Source organism: Juglans microcarpa x Juglans regia, chromosome 2D (assembly GCF_004785595.1).
Source record: "Juglans microcarpa x Juglans regia isolate MS1-56 chromosome 2D, Jm3101_v1.0, whole genome shotgun sequence".
In the NCBI taxonomy this organism is placed as follows: domain Eukaryota; kingdom Viridiplantae; phylum Streptophyta; class Magnoliopsida; order Fagales; family Juglandaceae; genus Juglans; species Juglans microcarpa x Juglans regia.
Window position 1 is genome coordinate 21,624,303 of NC_054596.1, and position 6,000 is coordinate 21,630,302.

A 6,000-nucleotide genomic window follows, 5' to 3' on the forward strand; every position below is an offset into this window, starting at 1 on the left:
AACATAACAAACGCACCGAAAGATTTTTGGAGGAAGAGAAAAAGGAGGAGATGTAGGGAGCAAAATAGAGAAAGGAGAGGCACCAGTCATTTCAATGACTGATGAAGGTATACGGTTAATAAGGTGACAAGTAGTAAGGACTCCATCAATCCAAAAACTTTTTAGGAACATACATGTATGTCAAACTTTTTAGGAACATACATGTATGTCAAACTTTTTAGGAACATACATGTATGTCAAGTAAAAGTGGTCCTGATGTAGTGGGATCGTTCGGATTGTTACAACCTCTAGCAGATGGTTTGAAATTGATTCTAAAAGAACCTATTTCACCAAGTAGTGCTAATTTCTCCCTTTTTAGAATGGCTCCAGTGGCTACATGTATGTTAAGTAAAAGTGCTCAGATTACATCTAACAAATGACGGTTTTTGCATTCAGCCACACCATTCTGTTGGGGGTATTAGAACATGAGGTTTGATTGACAATTCTTTTATTACTTAAGTAGCAAAAGAACTAGATTGATATTCTTTAGCATTGTTATAACACAATTGGGTAATTTCTTTCCGAAAGATTTGGAATATGGAAAAAAGTTAAGATCATGCCTTCATCAAAAACAACCATGTCATATGAGAATAATTATCCACAAATATAACAAAATACTGAAATTTATTTGATTCAATATTGATTGGTCCCCATAAATCAGAGTGATTCATTTCAAAAAGGACTCTAGGCATGATTATCAACCCAAGGTATAAAAGACATGCAAGCCTTTTCTGAGTTGACAATTCCTTCTAAGATTAAGATTCCTAATTTGACATTTCAAAAGGGAAATGGAAGGGTGACGATTCAAAAGCATATAATGATGAGGATGTGAGAGTTCGAATGGGTGAATGCTTGAAATCAATATAATACAAGCCACCAATCTTCTTGTCTTGTGATCCTGAAAGATACATAAAGAGGGGTAAAAACTCACTAAATATTTGAGATTTTGAGTAATCTTCACTAACAGACAACAAACTAAAGGGAAATCCTGGAGCATATAAAACAAATGACAAGGATATAAAGTCAGTGAGCTTAGTGGATTCAACGCCTGCAACTTCAGCGAGAGAACCATTAGCAAGAGTAACACTCTTTGGAGATTTCACATTATTTAAATTTGATAACGAATAAGTCAAAGCGGTCATATGTTCTTTACCTCCCGAATCGATGATTTATGGATCTTGAGTGGATGAGAGAATACATGCAAAAGTTGTATCTAATTGGGCAAGAGTAGCTGTGGAAGATGAAGGAGTCTGTGTGCAAGACAAAAGTTGAGCATACTCATCCCTTGATATGGTGATCATATTTGAATCTGGAGGTGGATTGGAGATAGCCGATGGTGAGGTAGCATCTTGATTAGAAGATTTAGATGGTCTACCATGTAAATCTGAACAATAGTCTACCAAGTGATTACTACGACCACAATGAGTGCACTTACGAGAGTCACAGCCTCAAGTGCAAGCACCCTTGGTGTTACAGCCCCCACGTCCACCTTTACAGCCACGACCTCCACGCCAGACAGGAGGAACATTGTGATTCCCATAAGAGGCAACGAAGGCAAATCTCTCACTACTCAGATAAAAAACAACTGAGATCGATGTCCAGACAATGTGGCACATTGAAGCAGAGAGAACACATTAGGAAATCGGAACGAACAGACTCATATTTTGGCTTGAAGCCAACAAGGAACCAAACAACATTGAAGTCTTCACGTTGTTGTTACATATGTGAAACATCAGAAGTAATAGGCTGATACATTTTGAGCTCTTCACATATACTCATCACCTGAAAATAATACTCTTCTAGACCCAAAGGACCTTGTTCCAACCCAAAGAATTGCTTACACAACTCATAAATGTGGGTCATGTACCCAACACCTGAATACATTTGCTTGAGATGCTCCCCACACTTTTTGAGCAGTGTCGAGATGTATCAAACGAACAAATACTAGGCTCAATACTAGACAACATCAAGGACAAGAATTGAGCATTTTGTTCCTATTGAGCAAATGTAGGACTAGTTGAGTCGGGTTTTGCATCAACCAAGTGTCTATGACCAAGTGTGGCTATGAAGACCCTTGCCCTTCAAAAACACTTAAAACAAATTTTGGCCAAAGCACATAGTTCTTTCCATTTAGCTTTACCAAGGTTATAGGCACATTAAAGATTGATGTAAGAGACTATGACTCAAATTTAGTAGACATGGGGGCTGAAAAATACCACACAATCCAACCCAAACGTACAAACCCATACAAGATGTGAAATATGGATAAAAACCGAAGAACCCAATCTGAAAATTATAAACCGAGCTGAAGTCGTGTGAAATATGCAGAAAGTACACGAGAGAGACCTAAATGACCGGATTTCAGCTTCTGTTTTGGCTTTGAACTGGTTTGTATTGGCTTGGAACTGGTCTGTATCAGTCGGAATCGGCCCATATCAGCTGAACCGGCCAATATCAGATTCGAACTAGCATGTACCGGTACAGATGGCCTTGTACCAATCTGTATTGGTTGGAATTGACCTACATCGACCCGAACCGATATGTATCGGGTCAAAACTGATATGAACCGGCCAATATCGGATCCAAACCAGTATGAAACCTGTATGTACGGGTACGGATGGCCTTGTACTGGATTTGATTTGAAACTCGGATTTAATTTATCTTAAACTAGAATAAGTGGGCTATGGGTTACCTTTTTTTTGTTACCAAACAAGTGCTATTGAAGATAGGAGCAGACACGTAATCTGAGTTAAGGACATCCTCACCCCAATGATGAATACCTAAGCACCGCTACCAAACAGTCCCTCAGCTTTGATATTGCTGGTGAAAGGTGGCCCTTCTGGCAGCCTCTGATGACGGGAAAGTCACCAGACAGTACAAAAGACAGCGAGCTCAAATCCGGCAGCCATTACCGCATACAATGCCGGAAACAACATCAACCCGAGTGTTGTGCTAGAAAAATCTGTTCAGACCACACCTAGTGGCACCATTGCACCACCAACTGCCACAGAAAGGGCCGGTTGTGGTCAACCGGCCCCTACCAACCGACAACCAACAACATTAATGCCATCAAACAACAACCACCCGGAAGCAACTCAATGGGCAAAATCAAATGGAATCAGCAACAATCTAGACAATTTAGAAAGCACACTCTGATGCCATGTTGTAAAACATAGTGAGAACACAAACAAGAGGGAAAAGCTATTTGTTCAAACCTGTGTTTATTCATTATGTTCCCCTAAACGTGCATTATACTTATTACAATAATGCCCTCTAATAGATATCATTTATTATAAAATATTTGATGACTTTGTCAGACTATTAAAAAGAAGGGTTAAATACTAAAATAATTACCGTGGTTTGCCTTTTGGATAGATTAGCCCATATTCTCTAATTTTTAACTTTTTACTCCCTAAACTTTCAACTTTGATCAAATCAACCCTTATGTTAATACAGAGTTAATAATTTGTTGAGAATGTCACATCAGCATCAATAACTTTGTCACATGTGATGTGAAAAAACAGTTCTTCTAGGTATAGGCGTTTTGGCATATCAATCGGCACACGAAGATTATATGGTAGGAGCTTTATGTTTTAAAAAATGAAATATGCAGACTGTCTAAGAGAAAAAACACCAAGATCCTTTTATTGTTCCTTTCTCTCCTGCAATTGTTCCTCTCTCTCTCTCTCACTCTTTCCTCCGCCTCCTTCTTAGAGGTTCCTCCGTGTCTCTCTCCCCGCTTGATCGACTTGTTGAGTTCTGTCATCGCCTCGGCCAGAAGCTCCCCACTCCTCGGTGTCAAATCTGGCAGTTCTGGTAGGTAAGAAGTTTTCCCTCACTGTAGCATCATCCTTCAAATAATTTTCTACACGATTATATTGTAAATGGGAAATGACTTTAAATGGAAAAAATCGATAAACCTTGTTGCAATGAAGAAATGTAACTGTGAAAGTGGGCACGGAGAGGGAGATCGAGGTGAATTTTGTTTTAAACCATATGGGTTAATTTCTCCGTGAATTTGGTTGACCCTATTCTTCCTGTCTGAAATTATCACTTGGATTTGCACAATGAGGTTGATTTGTTAAGTCTTATTTAACATCCAAATATAATTTCTCTACTGGGTTACTGCATTCATACTAGATTTATTGTCTATACATATTGCAAAATGGATTTTTTGCAAGACTAGATTTTTTATTTTTTGTCTTTGAATTGATGCAAAATGGGTCTTTGGAAATTCAATTGCATGGTGATAGGTTTGACCATCTGAAGGTGGAAGTTTACAAATGTTTTTTAATTAAATAATGCTAATTTCTTTATTTTCCAAATTTAATTGATATGAATAGAACCTTCTCATGGTTAGGCATTAACTTGGCATAGGTGGATGAAAATTGTTGTGTTTGCAGCAAGGTGAGCTTGTTTACTATAGTTTTATTTTTATAAATCATTGTATTGTGACTTCTATCTTAACATGTTGGAAAATATTGACCAAGAATACAACTCGGTAAAGGAAAGCAAAGAGGTGTCTCTTGAGCGGGGAAATGCTTTGTGTTAAGGCTTTTGAGTTTAAGATTGGATAACATAGTTTAACAGGGTAGGGGACCATAGTTGTGTCTCTCATGCCCCAATTATCCCATCTAATATGATCTCATTTTCAGCTTTCTTGTATTGCCTTCCCTGTCTAATTTTGGAGTTTAGTGGAACCCAATCTGGCTAACCAGTAATTGAGACTCAAGAAAGTGTACAGTCTCATGTTAACTATGTTAGGCTGAAATATTGACTGTTTTACTTCGCATGATGTTATTTAACGTTTTAACTCTTTACTTTATGTTCTACTATGGTCACAGATGCAACTTGACCTGGATGGGACACAACCGGAGGGCGCGGATGGGATACAGCCTGAGCGCTTATTGTAGTTCCGGACTTTGTTACAGTCTTGTTATTGAAGTACCTGAGAAGCTTTGTTGTAATGCTTGAACTTTGTTAGTAAAGTGGTCCGGATTTGGTATTGGGGACTTTGTTAAACTAGGTTGATTACTATTGGTGTTGTTTGGTTATTGAAGTTCTAGATTTGGTGTTATTAGGTATTTTTGTTATTTTCTTTAAGATTTGGTGTATTTTTGTTGTTATTGAAGCTCCAGATTTGTTATTATAGACTTTGTTATTGACGTTTGAGAGGTTGGGGTGACAAATATTTTGGTTATTGAAGTTACAATGTTTGTGTTATTAGTGACTTTGGCACTAATGGATTTGGTCATACTCCCGCGACGAAAATGCTAGCGCGTGAAAGCAAGCTGAGCCCTCTAGTACAAGTGCCATACCAGCAAATTCCCCACCTCGAGATCTTTCAGATATGCCCCCACCTCACCTCCCAACCTTCGGTGCGTGGCCACCATAGAGGTGCAAGAAGATAGAAGATCCACCGTAGATCAGTCCATCCGATGCAGGTGTTGAAAAAGGGACTATGTTCTCACTTGTCCTGACAGATGATTTAAAAGATGGCGACCTCTTTGTAGGGTATGAGTGGGAACCAAGAAATTTCTTTTTTTTCATCACTTTTGCATTGTGGTTATTGTATTGGGGTGTTTGTTGAGGAACTCTACCCCTTCCTCATGAATCATCTTTTCATTTTCTAATGAAATTTGCTTGCTTAGGAAAAGAAAAAAAAAAAACATCAATGATCAAACACAAAAATAAAATTGACATAGAGTACAAACACAACAATTACTACACAATTTACAATACAAATTACATGACCCAAAAATCTAATGCATTAGATTCCCAACAACGTTCTCATCATTCTCTCGTGAAGCACCATCTCCCTCTTCTTGATTTCATCAATTCTCTTGTGGACCTAGCAATCAAACGACCAAAAGTAATAACTTGAAACAAAGTAGAGCACTAGAAGCCCAAAACACAATTTTTGAAAGAAATGAACGAATTCATATATCAATAAAATTTGGA

At 38.1% G+C, this 6,000-nt stretch overlaps 1 protein-coding gene across 4 annotated transcripts in view; it reads left to right on the forward strand.

Moving 5' to 3' along the window:
• Positions 1–5,265, forward strand: part of LOC121248537 (two pore calcium channel protein 1A-like) — a 40,603-nt gene extending 35,338 nt beyond the window's left edge. The window contains exons 24-26 of one of the 4 annotated variants that reach the window (XR_005937471.1): positions 4,383–4,446; positions 4,530–4,630; positions 4,884–5,265. The gene's annotated coding sequence lies outside the window, so the exon portion shown is untranslated. Of the gene's footprint in view, positions 1–3,753; positions 3,860–4,382; positions 4,447–4,529; positions 4,631–4,883 lie in introns of all 4 variants that reach the window. The other 3 variants (XR_005937472.1, XR_005937470.1, XM_041147020.1) reach the window with 3 other exon arrangements.
• The last annotated feature ends 735 nt before the right edge of the window (positions 5,266–6,000 follow it).